The 22794-nt window shown below is 43.2% G+C and overlaps 2 pseudogenes; one reads left to right on the top strand and one right to left on the bottom strand.

Moving 5' to 3' along the window:
* The first annotated feature begins 7821 nt into the window (after positions 1-7821).
* On the top strand, positions 7822-9453 carry LOC147423594 (U4/U6 small nuclear ribonucleoprotein Prp31 homolog pseudogene; annotated as a pseudogene).
* Positions 9454-10081: 628 nt separating this feature from the next.
* On the bottom strand, positions 10082-22309 carry LOC147423593 (uncharacterized; annotated as a pseudogene).
* Positions 22310-22794: the final 485 nt, after the last annotated feature.

Raw genomic sequence — 22794 nt, 5'->3', positions numbered from 1 at the left:
GAGAACCATCTTGTTACAAGGAAGCATTACAAGTGGTTGACTCGAAAAAATGGCAGTTGGCCATGCAGTCAGAGATGACAGCTCTGCATAAAAACCAGACATGGAAGTTGGTTAAATTACCACAGGGCAAAAAGGCTCTACCTTGTAAATGGGTTTACAGGTATAAGATCACCGCTCATGATAGTCAGCCAAAGTACAAAGCAAGGCTTGTTGCCAAGGGCTTTAAGCAAGAACAAGGCATTGACTTTGATGAAGTCTTCTCTCCAGTGGTCAAGATGACTACATTGAGATGCTTTCTTGCATTGGTTGCTATATTGGATTTGGTGTTGCACCAAATGGATGTCAAGACAGCGTTCTTGCATGGTGATTTAGATGTGGAAATTTACATGCAGCAGCCAGAAGGGTTTGTTGAGAAAGGCATGGAACATTTGGTATGCCAGTTGTTAAAGAGTCTTTATGGCTTAAAACAATCACCGAGGGCATGGTACCATAAGTTCCACCAGTTTATGCTTTCTCAAGGCTACAAACGTAGTGAGTTCGATCACTGTCTATATACAAAGAAGGCTAAGGATGGCAGTTGGCTGATCCTTATTTTGTATGTGGATGACATGTTGATTGCTGGCAAACACTTGGAAGAAATTTCAGCTTTGAAGTCAAAGATGGCAAAATCGTTTGACATGAAAGACATGGGTGAGGCAAGTCATATACTTGGTATGCGCATTGAGAGAGACAGATCAAAGAAGTTGATTTGGTTATCTCAAACAGAGTATATTGACAAGGTTTTGCAACGTTTCAATATGGAGAAGGGAAAGGCATTGAGTGTTCCATTGCCACCATAGGAGAAACTGAGCAAACAAGTTTGTCCTGTGTCTGGGGAAGAAACGGCTGAAATGGATAAGATTCCATATGCGTCTGCAGTGGGTAGTTTGATGTATGCAATGATTGCTACACGTCGGGATATTGCATTTGCAGTGGGAGTGGTTAGCAGATATATGTCAAATCCCGGCAAGAAACATTGGGAGGCAGTGAAAGGTATCATGAGATACTTAAAACATACAAAGAGTATGCGCATATGCTATGGTAGTCAGGATTTGAGTGTCAGAGGATACACTGACTCAGATTATGCAGGAGACTTGGATAAGAGGAGATCTACATCAGGCTATGTCTTTACATTGGCTGGAGGTGCCATATCATGGCGATCTCGATTACAAGATTGTGTTACACAGTCTACTATAGAAGCTGAGTATGTTGCAGCAAATGAGGCATGCAAAGAAGCTATTTGGCTTGGTAGATTGGTTGCAGACTTGGGAATCAATGCAGATATGCCAGAGTTATATTGTGATAGTCAAAGTGCTATACAATTGGCAAAGAATCCAGTGTTCCATTCGAAGACTAAGCATATTGATGTGAAGTATCACTTCATTAGGGAAGTACTTGAAGACAAGCAGATACAACTGCTGAAGATCCACACCAAGGACAATCCTGCTGATCTACTCACAAAGGGACTTCCAGGAGAGGGCTTTGTGCATTGTCGTGAGTTATTGGGCATTGGATAGATGGCAGCCATGTAAATCTTTGTACATTTATGTTCATAGATTTACAGTTACTTAAAGTGCCACATTGGACTTTAAGTGGGAGGTTGTTGGGATTAAAGCCCAAGTGGCCTCTTATGCGGATATGGCCGGCCGCCCGCCTAACTCACTTACCTCTAACTCTTTGTATATACTAACATATTCTTTGTGAATACTAAGGATTTGGGAGATAACCCTTCTAACAGATCTCTGCGTACTGTGTACTGTGGAAGCTCACTGTGTGTGTGTGTGAGAGAGAGAGTCGACCCACGCTCCGCTCCGCGACTTCAATAGTGAAGTCATCCATAAAAATGGCGAGGAACCAATGAAGAAATTCATAAAACATCTCCATCATTCACCGTTGAAAAGTAGGTGGTGCATTGCACAGGCCAAAAGGCATCACCAGATACATGAAAGTTCCCCACTCAGGGATGAAAGACGTGGTCTTGGCTCTATCTTCAGGAGCGATCTGTAACTGGTTATAACCGCTATAACCATCCATGAAGCTAATAATCTCATATCCTGCGATCTCATCAAGCAACATATTAGTAAAAGGTAAGGGAAATGGATCCTTAATAGTCTGGGTATTTAGTTTCTTATAGTCGACACAAACTCTCAATTTCCCATTCTTTTTGGGAACGACAACTATGGGACATAACCAATCACTTCTTGCCACTTCTGTAATGAACCCAGCCTTGAGAAGATTATCAATCTCCTCCTTGACCTTCTTTGCATAGTTGGGGTTCATCCGGTATCTTTGTAATCTTACTGGCCTAGCATCCGGTTTCAGTGGTATTCGGTGCTGACAGACTTCAGGATCTACTCCCTTCAAATCTGTATGTTCCCAGGCAAACACATCTTTATAGTTGTGGAACATTTTTCATGTCTTTTCCTTCATTGCTGGGTTGAGGTGCTTGTTAACCTTGATCATTCTAGGATTTTCCTCTGATCCCAGGTTCCACTCTTCTACTTCCTGATCGTCCGAGAGCAACCAGTTTGGTCCGCCTCCTTTTCGTTTGGTCGATTCTTCAGCGTAGTCCCAGGATGGTCCATTCATTTCTGAATCGTTATTCTGATTCTGTTGGTATTCTTCGAAACATATTGGTTCCTCTACTATGCCAGTATCAGCTAGTTCCTCTATTCTTCCAGTTAGCTGAATTGTTCTTTCCCCTGCATTGACTTCGGTAAACTGTTCAGGCAATTGTCTCTTCTGCTTGTCAGCGTGCTCTTTGTTCAACAAGATTGCATTCAAGTCGATTTCTGCCAAAGGAAATATGTTCATAGCCGCTAGCATTCGCTCGATTTTCTTGGCTCTGTACTTCTGACACAACTTCTTCGACCTCAGTTCCTTTTTCCATCTCCTGGTATTGTTGGTCTGGATTTGGATTCTGCCATTGACCCCTTCTATGGTCAGAGTTTGGTTTGCATAGTCATGAACAACATGCATGTGTTGTTCTTAACCATGGGCGCCCTAGTAGCATTCCATATGCTCCTTGCACATCTAGGACTAGGAAACTGGTTTTGAATTTCTCCCTGCCAACTCTTATCTATATGTTTTCAATCATACCCGTCGCCTGTACAACTCTATGATCTGCCATTCTCACTTTGAATGGTGCTGGTTTCATATTAATGATACCCATTCTTTGCTGAAGATGGGCTCCCATTATGTTGACTCCTGCCCCTCCATCCAGGATAACGCTTGAGAGAGGTTCCCACTGCTTCCTGACCTTGTAGTCTACCTGAATAAGTGGAACTTCAATGTCCCGGACAGCCGTCAGGTCCACTGTTCTGGCCTCTGCCTCAGTCTTCCTGCGCTGTTTGATAAAGTTGGCCACCTCAGGCAAGGTCTTTCTTATATCTTCCAGCTCTACAGTCAACTTCTGGATTCTATCACAAATTTTCACATGAATTTCTTCTCTCTCTTGGTCATACTGATTGTCAAAGCTTGAAGAACTGGTATCTTCACACTGCCATTCTTCTTTTGCAGTGCTTCTACTCTTTCCATCCACTCCCATTTCATCAGCTAGTCCATGTACCACAGCCAGCATGGTCTCTATCATGGCCGGTATTGACTGATCTTTATTAATAGATTGGGCTGGAATCCTCTGAATGACTCTAGCTTCGGAACTTTTTGGCTGCTCTGGCAGCTTCTTAGCTAAATCTTCCGATTTTAGTTGCTAGTTCCCGCTGCTCTTGCCACTCATCTACCACCTTTTCTTTACCATTGGCCTTCCAAACTTCCCTTTGTTGAGCCCACTTGCTGCTGTTAGGATTGACTGGTACTTCTGAAATGTCTAGGATTTCTTCAATGGATACTCCCTTGCTCCTGGTAACCACCCTAACTGGGACTGGCTCTGGTGCCTTAGCCTCAGTAGTAGTCGTCAGGTCCATCTGGACATTGGGCTGCAAAATGACCATACTTCCCACAAGTATAGCAATTCATGCTCCTGTTCTGGAAGTTGCCTCTTCCTCTTCCTCTGCCCATTCCTGTTTGATATCTGCCACGTCCTTGACCAGTACCACTGGTACCTGGTCTCTCCTCTTGAGCTACTTTGACTGGTTCTACCTTCATTGGTTCAGTGTAGGCAACCATTGATAGATCCTTCCCTTTCTTAAAATGGTGAATTCTGATGCCATGATCATTCCATAGGTAACCAAAGGCCTTGCAGTAGGTACATTGTGGACATTCAGTGGAGATATGGTCCTTGAATTTGCATCTTGAACACCAAGTCTCCATCTTGTGTGGCTAATTTCTGCAATTTTCCTAGCCATCTCTTCAATTTTCTTGGTCCATGATCCCTTCTTTGATTTCTCCTTTGCTCGTTCATTGGAGCTACTCTCGGAGCTACTGGACATTTCACTGGAATTAGAAGTTTCAGTAGCAGAGCTACTGCTACTGGTCCTGCGCTTCTTGTGGCTCTTCTCCTTCTTAGCCTCCTGTTCTAGCTTTAATGCCTTTTGGACCAGATCATTGAATTTTTTTGTAGGGGCTGGTACTTCTTGTTCCCTAAGCTTCTTGCTTCTGAACCCATACAAGAACCATGCCCTCAATCTCTTCTCAGACGGCGGTTCTTGCAACTGCCTAGTTAGCTCTTTTATCTTTTCCACATAGCTGCGGACTGACAAATTTCTCTGTTTGATCTTATCTAATTCACAGAGAATATCTTCGTCCCCTCTATTGTCTGAATATTCCAACCTGAAGGCCTTAAGAAATTTGTTATATGATCTCAGCTGGCATGCAAGGTAATGGTAATACCATTTCCTCGCTGCCTCCTTCAAGGTTTGTGGAAAATATTCCCCGCAATCATCCTCATCAATGTTTTTTAGTTTAGCATACTGCTCGAAAGCTTGTATGTGAACATCTGGATCATCCTTTTTCCCCCCTTTGAATATTGGAAAGGAAATCTTCAGGGAAGCTGTGTAATCATTTCGATTACTACGACACTTCTCTTCTTGGCTTCAGAATGACGCTTGGGAGCCTTCTTGCAATTGTCAGTGTCAGGATCCCAATCAATCTCTGTCTCTGTCTCAGTGTCAGTGTCTTCTCTGATTTGTCTGCTAGAAGTACGGTGACTTCCCTTACTGCCCTTGGTATCCTCATCTCTCTGGCGAGACTGAGAATTCTTGGAACTCTCTGCCTTCCGTGCTTCTCGTTCTGCCCGTCGGCGTCGAGAATAACTGGAGTGCTGTGATTCCTGCGCCTCATCAGCCTGACTATGCTCCTCCTGAGCCTCAGTGTTAGTCATCTTCTCTTGCCTTGGGTCAGAATCTCTTCCTGACTCCTTAGGAATGGGGTCCACACGAATTGTAGATTTCTGGCCACGATTGGATTTTGGTGCCATTGCTGAAAACTTCAACTTGGAGAAGAGTCTTTCAGTCAATGAGCTTCTGCTCGAGCCACCGTGATCGCCAAAATGGAATTGGAGCTGATCTCTTGAGACAGCTAATTCCAATGTTGAAAGATTTCAGCTACTACTAGTATGGCAAGATTTCAGACAGCAGGCTGAACAGGAATCAGAGACTAAACTGGAATGTGGATATTGAAATAAGAATCAGACTTAGGTACAGGAATTAAGGTTCAAATTCAGAAGACTGGACGAGAAGTAAGTATAACTGAAATATATGCCATGATTGGGGTTACAGATCAAGATTACAGCGAATATGATTACAGAGAGAAAGTACAGCCGACAATACTGCCAATGATTCTCAAGTACAATTATAGCCAAAGCGCTAACCCAAGTGATAACAATTGCCAACCCGATTACAATGTAATGGGCCCTATTTATACACTTCGGGTTTACTGTAGTAATTAGCATAGTAATTACTAAGTAGTTCTCTGCCCATCTTCTAAGAAGACGTTCCCACATAGTGACTTTCCAGCCGTCTACACTCTCATACGGTTGCAGCATTTTGCCTTGGGCTGAGAGCATTTTGAAAAGCAATGGAATACTTCCTTGTTGGACAACCTCACATAGAAAAAGTCAACTCTTGGCTATGCTAGTTGCTCATTTCATCAAAACAAGAAAGCTATTGAGCCTTTGCAAGCAGCAACTATTTAATTGTGATCATCAGTTTGGTCCAACTCATGGTGTTGATGCAAGTGATTCTGATTGCAATGGTGGGTTTATGATGAGCAAGTGCTTATGTATACATAAAAAAGGCAAGTGGCTTGCAGTTAGAAGTTGCCCTAGTATTCCAAGGCAATGTTCGAGTTTCAAAAAGTGACAATGGCGAAGGCAAGCTTGCCAAGGACAATAATGACACCGATTCCACCAAGGAAATTTCCATGGAACACATGGTAGTGGCCATAGTAGCCTTGGTCCTAAATTTCTAGTCAATTGGTTGTTGCCAATTGACTTGCTTCAGCCAGAGAGAGGCTTGTGAGAAGCAAAGAAGGGAAAAATGTACTCCCTATAAATGATTTGGATGTGTGTGTCTGAGTTTAAGTTATCGGTGTTCAAATCTATGAGTCGCAGTTCAAGGCACGTGCATCTCGCAAGGAACCAACATGAGCTATACAAAACACTATGAATGGACGTGCAATTCATTGTTGTTGGCTAGATTATGGACAAAATTTTGGATGTGATGTGAGGATCACACTTCAGAAATGGGGATTCTTAGACGTAGTGTTGTCTACAACTCAATTTTCTATAGGGAAACTCTTGCTCAAGATTGCATTTTTCTTTGGTGAAAGGTTATTTGGTAGCAAATCCAAGGTGTATCCAATGGAAGGTACCTCTACTTGAGTGTCCATGGTAGCTTCTTCATCGGCTTGGTCTTCCTACACATGTCCACCATGAGTTGTAGAGAGGGTGTTAAAGTTAAAAGTACCTCAAGTGAAGGGCACAATGTATCATCAATTAATTATCTGTGTTTAGGTAATTATTTTACTTATTTGACATGATTTTGGGTAGGGAAACTTGTTGAGGGGGGGTGAAAGGTTAGAGTTAGGGAGGCATGATTAGTGTAGTATTCATAATGGGTAATTAGAGAGATAATGCACAAAGTAGAAAATGAAAAGTTTGTACAATGAGTCACTACTTAAATAGTAGCAGCATATGGGTGTTCTCTGTTTGCATCCATGAGAGATCATCCAAAGCTTCCTTGGTCAAACCTCCCTAGGCATATCCTCGTAAGATTACTCTATTTGGAGAGAACTTGTGGCATCGCATTTGATGAAAACAACCCTAAATCGCTTGAGTCTTGACCCTTCCATTGTGCACACACCGTGTAATCATTGCATTCCAAAAGACCACATTTCAGATGCAAAACTCCTCAAAAAGTGTATAGTTTTCGAGCCTTGCTCGTGTCAAAGACAAATCTTGAAAATAGCACATCCAAGCGTCTGCATGTACTTTCTTTCCCTTCGTATAATCACAAAATTTTGAGGCAATCGTATTTTGTTGAGCCATTGCATTAAACATAGCCTCTACTTCCAAAAGTTCCCAACATTTTGCATACACTAAGACATGCATCAACCTCAGAAAAACGATAGCCGCAAGGAAATCTGGTCCATAATCCGTGAATGTCTTGCATGATGCCACATGCCTTCAAGATGAAGATGCAAGCATAGGTTATTGCATTTGGAGATGAGTCCTCTTTTTGCATGTACTAAAAATGCAAGCATGGGTGGCCGCACTTATATAGGGAAGCCCTTCCATGAAAACAACCCCTAGCTTCTTGCCCGGCCAATGTCAGGCAAATTTTAAAAACAATACATCAAAAAGACAGTATATTCTCTGTCCAAAAATTAACAAATGTGGTATACATACATGAAGAGTCTTGAAGACATGAAAATCTCTCTCTCTCTCTCTCTCTCTCTCTATCTATATATATATATATTCGAGGTAAATTGGCTATATTCGAATATTTTTTCTAAAAAAATTAGGTTTTTTTGTCGAGCACTGGGAGTCTGTGTAGCTGCGTGAAGAAAAGCACTCACCTATATTGAAAAGCAGTCCATGGTGCATAGGTTGAAGATTTGTGGCGGTGAGGTAATGGCAACTGAAGGAACGTCGTGAGCGCCCAACAGGAATTTGACGGAGGCTTCTACCCTCGCCAATTCTTTCCTGATAGACCTCTAGGACTTGTCAGATAGTGATGAGGCAGAAGACCCGGATCATGATCTAAACACCGTCGTCGACTTGCAGCGCACCTCACGCTACCCTCTCATTGTCCAAACAGTAGAAACAGCTCTTTATGGAATGCAACCAGCAGCTGGATACTGCACCGCAGCCTCGCTTACAAACCTCATCATGCAGTGCAACACCTTCACCTCTACCATTGAGAATGAGATCAGCATCATCCATAACTTTATCACAGCCAAATATGCATCAAAATTTCCGGAGCTCGAGTCTCTCATTCTTCACCCCGTCGATTACGCTCGTGTTGTTAAGACAATTGGCAATGAAATGGATCTTACCCTCATCGACCTCGCTGGGTTCCTTCCATCGGCCACCATCATGGTTGTCTCAGTTACGGCATCGACTACCATTGGGAAGCCCCTATCAAAAGAAGATCTGCAAAAGACATTGGAGGCCTGTGACACAGCTTTAGCTCTTGATGGTGCAAGAAAGAAAGTGTTGGATTTCATGGAGAGTAGCATGAATTATGTTGCACCGAACCTGTCTGCAATCGTCGGGGCTGCGGTAGCTGCCAGATTGATAAGCGCTGCTGGTAGCCTTGACGCTCTATGCAAGATGCCTGCTTGCAATTTGCAAGTCCTCGGAGCAAAGAAGAAGATTATGTCTGGATTCTCAACTGCTGCAACCTCTATGCATATCGGTTTCATCATGGAGACACAGGTGGTCGAAAGTACGCCATCTGCGCTAAAATTGCATGCTTGCCGATTGGTTGCGAGCAAAGCCGCATTAGCAGCACGATTGGATACAACAAAGGGGGATCTTACAGGGAAGACAGGGAGAAAGATGAGGGAGGAGATACAAAAGAAGATTGAACATTGGCAAGAGCCCCCACCACCAAGACAAGTGAAGCCCCTCACTATCCCATACTCCACTCCCAAAAAGAAACGCGGTGTAGAAGATACAGGAAAATGAAGGAAAGATATGCATTGACTGACATGCAGAGATTGGCGAACCGAATGCAGTTTGGTGTAGCGCAAGAAAGCTCGTTAGGCGGGGACCTTGGTGAAGGGTGTGGGATGCTTGGGCAGGCTGGAAGTGGGAAACTAAGAGTTTTATCGGTGCAAAGCAAACTTGATGTCAAAACTGCAAAGAAGCTTAAAAATAAGATCTTTGGAAGCAATGGTGGTTCAACATCAGGGTTAACATCAAGCTTAGCATTTACACCTGTGCAGGGGATTGAGTTGACAAACCGTCAAGCTCATGCAGCTTTGTGTGGTGTACAGAGTAGATATTTTTGAGACAAAAGAAACCCTTTCAAAGATCGGGGATGCTTGAGTGAGCATTTTTCTGTCCATGTTGTTGTCGTTAGCATCACAAGTTAGTACAAGAAAGATTATGTCTCTTAATTCACAAGAAGATTTCGAAATTTTCTCATGTAAGAAACGGCAGCCTTTTTCAGTGTTTTTCATAGAATGCATAATATTATGAGTGTCTCTCGAGAGGCACCGCATACCTAGGTAGGTATGATTGGGGGCGAGGGACCACCGGCCCCCCCACCGGGCCGGCGGTCCCCTGCCCCCAATCGTACCTACCTAGGTATGCGGTGCCTCCCTCACAGAAGCTCATGATGTTGGGGTAAGTCAGAATGTGGGAATTATTGTGAAAATTTATCCAAAACTTATTGTGTAAGCATTGAAGCTTGAAGCATCATTCTGTTTCTTTATTGGTCCACATACATGCATGTTTCTGTCTTTTTCATCATGCATAAAACAATTAAAGGATTGTTGATACAATTGTCTTAACTCCATAATCATCCTTGATTGGATCATCCTAAAGCTTGTATTGCTTAACTTGGTTCGAACACGCTCATTGTAATCTTGCAATATTTTGGCAACATTCTCAAGGGCATGAAAGCTTCTCCACGTACTAGCCATTAAAATTGCTCAGGCACACCTTTTGTGGGATGTTTGTCTCATAACGATGGCGAAACCGCAAACTCCCCTTCCTCCTAGGGAAAATGAAAAAGAGAAGGTGAAAAATGAGCAGAGTGTCTGTAACTCTCCGCCCAGACTCAACTTACATAGGAAAATTCCATTACACCTTGGTATTTTGGTTCTACGTTTTCCCAATTTTTCTTCTTATAAGCTCCCCTGACGGCACACCGGATTCCTAGCCACTTGCCACAATCCATGGATAATCTTGGCAGCTTTGTCCTTGTGCTACAATAACACTTGACATGCCTTGGACATCTTGCCTACACTTGGTCTTTCTTTAGGACCCATGCCTTGTCCAAAAAAGCGTAGCTATTATTGGATCTAGTAATTCACTCACTAACTTTTTATTGTTAGTCACTTGTAAGTACATGAAGTTTTACTTGAAGTCTAGCACCTTTCCTAAGTCCTAAACTCCCTACACATCATAAAACAAGCACACACACTATGCGAGAATGCTGCTGTTACCGCACATCATTACTGCATAAGAGGAGAGAGAGAGAGAGAGAGAGGTTCAAGAAAGAGACAAATTGTATGTTGCATCCCCGTCGGCATGTTTTCCGACTTTTTCGCGAGTATTACCACATTTATTACCGCACATATAGCCGCGCATATTACCGCAATAAAAAAAGAATCGCCGCCCCCATTCCTCTCCTACTTTTTCCTTTTTATAAATCCTATTCTATTTTGTTACTTTTTAGAAATTGGTACCCCTTTTTTGCATGGAGTGTAAGAAATCCCATTCTCATTGGGATTTTTAGTACCTCTCTTCTCTTTGCTTGCCTCATCTATTGGTATGATTCTCCTACTCTACTCATTTGTACTCCATGAGATTCTATATCAAAAAATATTTTGTTTCCACCTTAAAATCTTATGTCAACTATGCATTCATATGGAAATGGCTAGCGAACGATGATCAAAATTGTATTGTCTTGCATTCATAAACAAATAGCCCTTTTGTACAGCATAAGTAGAGAAAGAAGACAAATCCCAAAAGATATTTATTAATTTTCATCCTCCAAGAGATCTCTACAAGTGCTTACATCCATGTCCAACCCCATGGTAGCTAAATCAACTAATCAATCTATTGATTCATCCTCTACAGCCTCTCCTATTGAATCATCATCATCCTCTCCATCCTCGTCCTCCTCCTCACTATGGTTGGTTATTGAGAATGGTTGGTTCTCCTCGACCTCAACTGCATCATCGTCATTGGCGTCTTCTTGAGATGGTATGGTGGGATCTGCCAAAGTCTCTATGTTCGTATCTGCAAAGATAGATCTGCTCCGTGGTGTGACTGGAATAACATACCAAAGTCGTCTTCGATACATACAAGGCACATAAAACACCTGTAGGTCATAGAGCAAACAACAACATGAATGTAGTTTTATATGTATCATATAATATTTTAGTGAGTTGCACATGGACTTTACCTGCTCACAACTACTAGGTTGCACCAAGTTGTCGGTCTTTCCGCGATGAAATTGCCCGGAGTCTACCATATAGAGCCCATTCTCATGTCTCTTAACCTCACCCGCAAACCATCGGCGGTCAAAGAGATATTTGTGAAATGTTCTGAAATCCACTTTGATTATCCTCTCTATTGTTCCACATTCCCTCACCTCTTGTGTTGTCGTGTCAAAGTTGCCCATAAATCCACTATCGTGAGTGGTTCGACGCTCATCTATCTTGCGGGTTCAAAAATGACGTCCTTCGAACCACATAGAGTTGAATGTGAAGGCCTGCAAAAACCAATCAGGATAGATGAGAGAGAGAGAGAGAGAGAGAGAGAGAGAGAGAGAGATGACACACATACACACACATACACCCACACACACACACACACACACTAAACACATTGAGTATATTACCCTTGGTAGACATCCTTGCGCGTACTCCCATTCTTTAGGGCTTATTTGTTCTCCTTGTGCCTTGGCCTTGGTCATGGCATTGTGTATCCCACCCGACTAGAATTAGATCAGGGTATATGGCAAGCTCTTTAGGAAAGGGAGGTGCTCGCCTACCGCCATGCGACCTCTTTCATGCTTTCCTCTCCCTTTCTCTCGTTGTACGCACCTCCACATACATATCCACCCATTTGCCCATGATGGGAGCATTGAGTAGACAATGGTTGTTGACTATGGCTTGAAATTCCCTATCCAAAATCAAGAGAGAACCTTTCCCACTTGGAATGTTTGCGTGTTTTTTTGGATCCTTTTCCTCCGTCTTTAAACGAGGCAATGATGGGTCTATTGTGAAAAGATATTGAGAGACATACACAAAAGCCTCTTGGACAACCCAACCCTCTGCCATGCTTGCCTGAACACATGAAACCATTAGTGATTAAAGTAACCAATAAAAAGAGTTGTGAATACAATCCAATCCTAATAAGGTTTAAGGCTTAAGATCGATGAATACCTCTGGTTGTGATCGTAGCCATACAAAGTAATTCAAGGTCTTTAGGAACCTTTCAAGAAAGAACATCCACCTCGAGTGAACCACACCACAAATAGCTATCTCCTCAACAAGATGGAGCAATAGGTGAACTTGGCTAACAAGAATAGAATGTGGGAATGCATCCTCAATAACACAAGTTGCTTCAATCGCTAGAAGTCGAGCTATTGGAATGGCTGAAACTTCAATTTCTTTGGAACTCACAAACCTGTAACCAAAAAACCCTTCATAATCTTCATAGTAAAGTTAGTCTTCAAAGTAAAGTTTAGGAGGGAGGTTCAAATGTGCTATACCTGACAACTTCTCCCACCTTGAATATTGCAGCCTTTACCTTCGTGTTCGCAAATCCACTAATGCTAATTGGAAGCACAAACTATTGCACAAACAAAAAGACTTATTAGTATCCAGAACCCTAAACCACACACACACACACACACAAACACACACGCACACATTACTTGAAGAATCTTGTACCAATCATGGGATTTGAGCCCATACAGTTGTGTGGATCCTCCTTTCTTAGTTTTAGTGAAGGCACCCTTGAGCGAACGCATATAACCCGCTGGAGTACAGATAGATGCAATGACTTGTTTCATCCGCTCTTGATACACCCTTGATAGAATCCAAGGTGCCTTTGGAAGAACCATCTTCCCCCGAGGACCCATGCGAGGTGTGGCCGAAGGAGGGAGCCTCCTTATGGCCCTCATGTCCTCTCTAGCCCCCAATGAATCTTTCTTGCCTACTATGTGATCCCATATAACTTGCCCAATATTTTTGAACACATGCATTGGATCCAATAGGTGTTGGATTTTCAATGAAGCCCAATAGGGTAGTGATAAGAAAATAGAGTACCTAGACATACCCCTAGGTGGATCATTGGGAGGAGGCAATGTGTTGTGATGCTCATTCCAATGTCTTTCCCAATCGGCCGTGGTCCAATGGAGTGGCTCCATCCCATTGCACGGTGGAGCATAAGATCCATGTGTGGGTGGCAAGAAGCGATGGTTACTGGGGTAGATCACCTTACCAAGTAGAGCGGGTCTCTCTGTCACGAGTGAGGGTCCACAAGTTGGGCATGCACTATGTCCAGATGTTGATAGTCCTACAAAAACAAAATACATAACCACATATAAGTGACCAATGCAAAGACATTAAAGAGCGTCACAAAGTATAAGCTTACCATAAATATCTCCAAGCCCGGGATAATCATGCATGGTCCACATGAGAAGGCACTTGATCATTGTGTGCCAATCACGAAGTGGTCTTGATACATCAAAAACATCTATGCCGTTCCATAGCTCTTGAAGCTCTTCAATCAAATGTGCTAAATATACATCCATGTTCTTCACCTTGTGTTTTCCTGGGACTAGAAGAGAGAGCAAAATGTTCCCCTTCTTGGTTGACTCCCATGGTGGAATGTTGTAGTTCACAACAACCACTGGCCAAGTACTCCATGAGGTAGACCGATGCCCAAATAGGTTTACCCCATCATTAGCCAGACCAAGCCTCAAGTGACGAGGCTCTTCTCTAAACTCCGGCCATGTCTGCTCGATGTGTTGCCATGCTGGCAAGTCAGCCGTCACTCTCATAACCCCATCGGTGGAGCGATTTGTCATATGCCATGTAAGAAGCTCGCTTGTTCCTTTGGTGCTGAACATGTGCTTGATGCGGGGAATGAGGGGAAAATGACGAAGAACCTTGAGAGGTATTGTGGTTCCTTGCATTCCCTCTGTACCTTGATTCTCCACACTCGGGGCAAGCATCAAGCCCTGCATGTTCATTGCGGAATAGCACGCAATCATTGACACATGCATGTATGCGATCATAGTCCATCCCAAGCCCTGTCACCACCTGTCGTGCCTTCCTTCGATTCTTTGGAAGATGATTTCCTTTAGGCATCATCTTGCATAATAGCCTATGACATAATTAAAGAACACTCATTATTGCATATAACCACGAAAAAAACTCACAACTTACACTTATTACACTTAAACGTACCTCAATAGTGCATCGACCCCTGCATTGCTCCATCCAAACATTGCTTGAATATTCAAGATCTCAAGAGACACTCGTAATATGGAGTAGGAGCATCCCTCGTAAAGAGCGGTGTGTGCTGCCTCTAGCAATGAATCTTTGGTTTTTTGGGCGTCTTCTTCACATGCACACTCAGGCTCACACTCATTCGCCGCCTCACGTGCAAGAAGGTCCTCAACCATATTGTGCAAATGATCTTCCTCCACATCCATGTGGGGCGGTGTAGTGGGGAGATCCCCATATGTGGTGGATGTAGGATGCGCATGCGCTCGTGTGGACCCACCCACATCGGACGGCGGGTGTAACCCCCCTCCCATGATTGCTGCCTGGCGCAGTCGCTCTTCCTTCCTCCTCCTGCCTCCGCCCCCGATCACACTCCAATGGGGAGTGACATCAATGGATGCCAAAACCCTTGGATCGCTAGTTTCCATTCGAGCGCGTTTTCTCGGATCGTCCCATAGTCCATAATCATCCACGTGAGCCAAGAATATACGCCGAAGCCATTCAATCGCACGCTTACATCGCGTACATGGACATGGTAGTCGCTCGCTCAACCATCGAGTTCGTTCCACGTCGTTCCACGCCAAAACCGGCGGACCCACGTCATCCCAATCAACTTGCACACACGACCACACACTAAATAAGAAAAAATTAAATAAGAAAAAGAAGAATCAAGAATGTTGGTACTGACATGACTGACACTCATTAAAGATAGAGGGGAATGTAAGGTAAAGAGGTGGCTACAAGAGGTCATCCAGTCGGCGTAACCTTAATGTCTCATCAGAGATATTCGCGGTAATACACGCGGTACAATTTCCAGCAAAGTTTTTTATATAAAGGGGGCACTTAGGTGCCCCCGCAAAATTGAATGCCAAAAATTCAAAAACGAGCTCCTTCTCTGCGCGGGCCTGTTTCCCTCTCCATCTCCAAGCTCTCTCTCCTTCTCCCTCTCCATCTCCAAGCTCTATTACTCTCTTCATCTCCATCCCCACCATATCCAAGCAATCGAGGTCACGATTGTAAGTGCTCGAACTCTCTCTCTTTCTTCTCGTTCTTCTACACACACACACACACACACACACACACACAATGATTGGAACACAGAAGGCAGGACGAAAAAAACACTCTGGGATATTACACACATAACACCCACTCAAATTCCCACCCCTCTCACACACAGGATGGAAAGATTGACCTCTGGCATATGATTGGCACTTCAGGCCTAGTCTTTTGGTTCGGCCCCTTGTTTAACGTACTTGGTTCTTTGACTGCATATGGAAATTTATACATATTTTAACACACACACACACATACACGCACACACACACACACACACACACACAATATGTAGAACACATAGTACAGGTTAAGATACACTTTGTGATATTATAAACACACAAAAAACACACACATGCTCATATAGTACTAACCAAATAATTGAAGTAAAATGTGTTAACAATGGCTCCATTAACCATGCTACAGGCTACGACATCATTGACGGAGGAGTAATGGAAGGACGGATACCTCCAAAGCAGGATTGATTTCACAAAATAACCCCCCTCTTTTTATGAACAAGTTCTTTTATCTTGTAACCAATCTAGAATTTTTGGAAGCATGTATGCACCCTGGATTGTATCTGTTTTTAACCAACATTAAGTAAATAATTGACGTCTCTCAAGTGTACCTGGCATATATCAAGAGTAACTAGGCAATAACAAATACTTGTGTTGTTATCCGGAAAACTAAGGAGTACACGGACCTATGTCGGGCACCGGCACAATTGCTGGATTCGGTTCCAATCGGACTCACTGTATGGGAATTGGCCCAGTACCACTTGGTGCATTAAAACAAATTTGATAATATAGCAAAGAAAAAAAGACTGCAATAAAGGAGTAAAATACAATACTTCTATACTTAGCATAAACCTGGAGTCGTTGTTAAAAAAAGGCTGGATATGATATGGCGAGTATCGTTTGGCCAGTTGCGCTCCTGCAAACCATTATGGAAACCCACCCAAGGGCCTTTAAGGCGCCGCGTACCCCATCACCTATATAGGAGCGATGGTTTTCCTATGGCAAGCACACACTTGGTGAGAAACACCAGCTGCAGCGTTTACATCCTTGCTATAAGCTTTTTAAGGCTATTGGCAATAGGCAGTAGCTTGCGTTCTCAACACACTATTGGCAATAGGCAGTAGCCTGCGATATTGGCAATAAACAGTATAGGCTACGTTATTGGCAATAAGCAAATATAACTTGCGCTATTGGCAGTAAGCAATAACCTGCGTTCTCAACACCCTTTCTCTCTCTCTCTCTCTCTCTCTCTCTCTCTCTCTCTCTCTCTCTCTCTCTCTCTCTCTCTCTCTCACACACACACACACACACACACACACACACACACACACACACACACACACCCACAAGCCAAAGCTGCAGAAGATATTCAAAGCCGGTGATCTCTCTCTCTATCTCTCTCACACGCACGCACAAGCTGAGGCCAACAACACACACACACACACACACACGGTGCCGACACCAAGCAATACGAGTAACCTTCCGCAAACAACAACTCCTCACCCCAAGGGCCGAACGCTACTGAGTCTCTGATTGAGCAACACAACAAGGTAATAGCTGTGTTTTTTTCATACTATGTCTAATTTATTGCAGAAGAAACCATGCACCTTAATAGGAAAGTAAACGATTCCACAATACACATTGTCTGCTTCATTGTTGGAATTTCGTATTAGAATACATGTGTTTAAAGCATTACACGATGCACTTAGTGTGGTTGAGGAACAAACATGGTAAGATGTATACACACACACACACACACACACACACACACACACACACACACACGCATACACTTATGCAAGAGCTTAAGAAACAAAGATTACACTTAAGATAGGACTCACCAACATGTACATGGCCATACAAACGTAAGCAAGCGTATACATGTTATAAAGTACAGAGTAACAAAGTACACAGTTTTTTTTAAAACAAAAGTTTTTCTTTTTGATACCATGAATGGAGCAGTATCAATACCATAATGAGGATACTTGTGTCAAGTGATACATTACCTTGAACACTACGTGAAAAGGAGGAGCACTGCAAATGGCTACTACAAGCAACAACCAGGTGATTTGTTACATGAAACCTCAGATACAATTGTATGTTAGCACTAATAGTAAGAATGACAAGTCCTTCTTATCAGTTGTTTGAATATCATTTAGCATGAAAAATCAAAGATGTATACGACTGCCTCCTGTGAGGAAAAATGACATTATATAAGACTGGGAGATTTTGAAATTATAGAGGTCGTGCAAACGGAATGCTGGCAAAATTTTCACAGAGTAAGTATGCATATAAAGTATTATGCACTAATAAGTAAGAATGACAAGTCTTTCTTATCAGTTTTTTTGATATCATTTAGCATGAAAAATCAAAGATGTATACTGCTGCCTCCTGTGAGGAAAAAGACATTGTATAAGACTGGGAGATTTTGAAAATATAGAGGTTGGGCAAACGGAATGCTGCCAAAATTTTCACAGATTAAGTAGGCATATAAAGTATTATGCAATAATAAGTAAGAATGACAAGTCTTTCTTATCAGTTTTTTTGATATCATTCAGCATGAAAAATCAAAGATGTATACGACTGCCTCCTGTGAGGAAAAAGACATTGTATAAGACTGGGAGATTTTGAAAATATAGAGGTTGGGCAAACGGAATGCTGGCAAAATTTTCACAGATTAAGTATGCATATAAAATATTATGCACTAATAGTAAGAATGACAAGTCTTTCTTATCAGTTTTTTGAATATCATTTAGCATGAAAAATCAAAGATGTATACGACAACCTCCTGTGAGGAAAAATGACATTATATAAGATTGGGAGATTTTGAAAATATAGAGGTCGTGCAAACGGAATGCTGCCAAATTTTTCACGGATTAAGTATGCATATAAAGTATTAGGCTGACTTGTAAAACATAAGACTAAGGATGGCCCTAAGGCAACATTTAGTGTATTCTCTCAGAATGCTAAACAGGTATAACCATTTGTTAAAGTCAGACTCGTAACCATTGTTTTTTTACTACCTAGCATTAGGAGAGGTGAAGTAAGGTATATTCCAATTGCCTCTTTGCATAGATGTCATATAAGACTGCTAAACTTGGAAATTTTTAGTGAAAGGTTTATGTACAATAATTGTTATAAACTAGGAAGAGTTTGCCTTGGTTACTTTTCTTTAATACCATCTTATATAAGACTGAGATAAGGTTTCGAATAAAGGTATATGACAACTTTTGGTAAGGACAGATGACATTATATAATAAGGTTGTTTTTGAAAAATGATCGAATTTTTAAACGAAATGCTGCCATATTTTTCACAAATTAGATGTACTTATATCTTGGAAAGCATACTTAGAAACCATAAAGATAGGGCTGCCCTTATGGCAATTAGTAAAATATCTAAAAAAATCTTAACTCATAAGTTTAACCATTGGTGATAAACAGGGATACAGGCAGACAGCTAGGATGAGCATCACTCGGGATGAATTTAAGCTACAAAAAATTCGAGAAAAGCTCATGGTAGCCCATGAAAAAACACGAACTAAGCCAGTAGCAATTAGGGACCCCATCTCCAAACCTTGTAAACCTATAAAAACTTTCATAGACCGTAATCTACCCTACTTACATAGACAAGCCAAGGAGAACATACCATAAAACTAGGAGTAAGGTTGGGGCCCAAGGGTGTGACAACGATAACAAGCAGTGGGGATTGCTTGATATACCCGTCACCCATTTAGTGCAAATTAATTGTACTTGTGGTTGGTTGGCATGTAAAGATCCCCGCTTTCATATACTAGGAGTTCCGGCTAGAAGCTCCTACTTTTTCATGTATCGAAGTATCTTGTAATAAGTTTTTAATAAAAAAGATTGTACTTTGCTTTGGTCTTTACACAAAATGGTAAATGCAAACAGTATTTAAGTTCCCTTAGTATATGATTCTAAATGATGGGATTTTTCAATCAAACACACACAATATTGTGCACGATGGAGAGGGGGAATGGGGAACACACCCGACACACACACACCTATATAACTCAGGGTATTCACAGCACCCTTGTCCTCTCGAAAACACCTTCAAAAAAGAAGATTCTCACTAGCAGGGCCTCGCCTACACTTCGCCCAACGCACACACAACCTACACAATCCTTAGAGAGCGACCACACCGATATTGGCCTCTTCGAGCTCTTCCATAACTCGACACCTCTCTCTCTTTCTCTCTCACACACACAGGGGACCCGGGGGACGCACACGCTCACGCACACCAGCACCACACACCTAGGAGACGAGCAAAAAAGAAAGGGGGGAAGGAGGGAGAGACGACAGCAAAAATCGGTAATGACAGCTTCTCCTTGAAAGAAAAAAACGTTATGTACAACAACCATATGGCCTACTCTAGGTCGCACCATGGCCATCACACATCCTTGCAGAGGGGCACACACATCCCTCGAGACCGAATCCGTCGACACAAACCTCGACGGCAAAATTCACCTCTCGCTTCACTTCCGTAGCATTGTTTCCTCTTGGCAGCTCTCGTTGGTTCCCTCTTCAACAGGGCACTCGCCCTCCCGAGCTGCTTCACGAACAACGCATCTCGGCTCTCTCAAAAACGCTCCGAGAGAATCTACTTTCCTTGGCCGCCTTCGCTCTTTCGAGCTGCCTCACGGCGATCCACCTTCACTGCGACTCCGACTTCTTGAGCGCATCGACCGCTTCTCTTTCTCCACCCTCTCTTTTTCTCTTCAGCCCCAGAAAAAGAAAAACCTCTTCCTTTTCGAAGCTCGCTACCCCTTCCTTTCTTCCTTTTTACCAACCCCAAAAGAAAAAAATTCTTCTTTTTTGCAGTGACGCCCGGTGCCACTGTGCCTTGGGCTCTCCCTCTACCCCCTTTTTTTCCCCTTTAGCCTTTGAATTCCATTCCCTTTCTTTTTTTCAACTCCAACCAAACTTTGCTTCTTTTATTTATTACAACCAAGGAGGCTCATGTGTTTGTTTCCCACATGGTTGGTGCTTTTGTGTGCACGGATTCTTCAAATAAGATTTTTCGAGCATGCCGCATGGGAACTCCATCTTACTGATTCCGAATCCCATCTCTCCTCCATCGCTCGATATCACCCTGGCCTCAGGTACCACATCCCGAAATGGGGAAAACCATCTGACCCCTTTCCGCCATCCGCTTGCCAACTTAGATTCGGCCCATTTCGATGCACACAACTTCGATCAGCAAGCCGCAAGTCTTGACTGACCCCCCACGTTACATGCAATTTTCTAGAATCTTGGCGAGCCCTAAAAACATGCTTATGGACGAGCCTACCAACGTGGCCCGGTGAGCACGTACCCGACCCTCGGCAAATATTCCACATGCCATAACTTGTCCGTTTGAGCTCTGAATGGCAAACCAAAAAGACCGGCGTGATCGAGAGCTTGAGCTTTACACGTGTATCCAATGATCCCAGTTTTGGCCACATGTATGTACATGCTCTTCCCGTCAGGACCTACGAAGCCTTCCATCTTCGGACTGGCATATCTTTCACATCGAAGCCCCGTTTGACGAGCCGTCTGGACGAGCTTCTAGAGCATCTTGAACACCACACTTCGGGGCACATTCCACGCATCTCGAACAATTTGACTTGCAGTCCCAATCAGCCCACTTCGAAGACCCCCTGGATAAAAAACACTTTAAGCATGCATTTCCGATGCCACTCTCCTGCTGGGGTCTCCCACACTAGTAAAGCCCTCTACCATGCTCAGCACCCTTTGCACTTCATAACACACATCCCAGCGCGGACCAAATTTGGTTGCACCATCATTGCCCACCCCCTTGTTGAACATTTATGTTCAACCACAAACAAGCTTATTGCACTAAAAAAACTGCCACACCAAAACAAACTCTCTGCACACCACAAAACCGCCTAACATATGTACAAAACCTGGCATCTGCTACCCGTTGCCTTTATTCATGCGGGTTGCGAACCCCCTGCTTTACCTGTCATCAACCGCCTGGGTCAAACACCATGTACTGGTCTCTCCCGTTCACCTGTAACACCCCTGTATAGTGCCATACCAGGGCACATAGCCAACTGTATACCCAAACTGCCAACAACATACTTATTATTCCATGCACCCCATGACATACTGCCCGCTCGCAACAAAGCACCTCCAAGAACACCAAATAGAGCACCATCGTGCTCAACCAACACTCTCGGCATATCTGCATCATCACTCGTACCAAACAGACCTAACATATTTGACCCGCCCTCCCATCCATGTAAAGCTAAATCCTCGTCTAGCAGATCCTGTACCTGCTCAACAACCCATTTCACAATTGTGCTTATCAGCATACCCTTCAACCACCACTCACAGACCTCCTTAGAAAGCTTGGACATGGCCTTGGAATCCACATCACTTGTTACCAAGTGCACTTGTTGCATAGGAAGCACCTCTATCTTTGGCTCCACACTCGCCTTCACACCTGCCATGTACTCAACTCCAACATCATCAGGATATCCCTCATCAATCGGCCCTTCAAGGTCCATAAGCACCACTTTCTTGTCGACTTCCATCACCTGCTCTTTAAGCATCTCTTCTACTGCTGCATCATGCTCCATCAAGGAAGAGAGAAACTCGTTCTCTATCGCATTATCTTCATCTTCTTCCATAGGAAAGGTTGCTCTAACCCTTTTGGCAAAATTTTGCACCTGTTGCATCACCATGGCATATTCAATTGCTACCTTCATCAGCATGGCCATTAACATGGCACCGCACATCACCTTTACCTACTCATCATCGTATGTAGGCTCGGGCTCCTCCACTTGATCTCCATCGAACATAACGGTTTGCACTGCTCCTTGCTCCTCGCACACATTCACTATATCTCCACCCACTTGCAAGAGATCAAATTCATCATACCTGGACTGAGACGACTCGGTCTCCCAACTTGTGTCAACATCCAAAGAGCTACCTTCACTTGGCTCAACCTCGTCCTCTTTCTCAAGCTCGGGACACTCCTCTAGCTTCATTGCTTCGATCTCATCTACCAACTGCACTCTTTGACCTTTACCATCACTCGATGGAGCTTGAACCACCATACCTT

This window comes from Adiantum capillus-veneris, chromosome 26, assembly GCF_014529385.1.
Source record: "Adiantum capillus-veneris isolate H3 chromosome 26, ASM1452938v2, whole genome shotgun sequence".
In the NCBI taxonomy this organism is placed as follows: domain Eukaryota; kingdom Viridiplantae; phylum Streptophyta; class Polypodiopsida; order Polypodiales; family Pteridaceae; genus Adiantum; species Adiantum capillus-veneris.
Note: the sequence above shows the minus strand (reverse complement) of the source record. Positions and strands in the feature narration are given on the sequence as shown.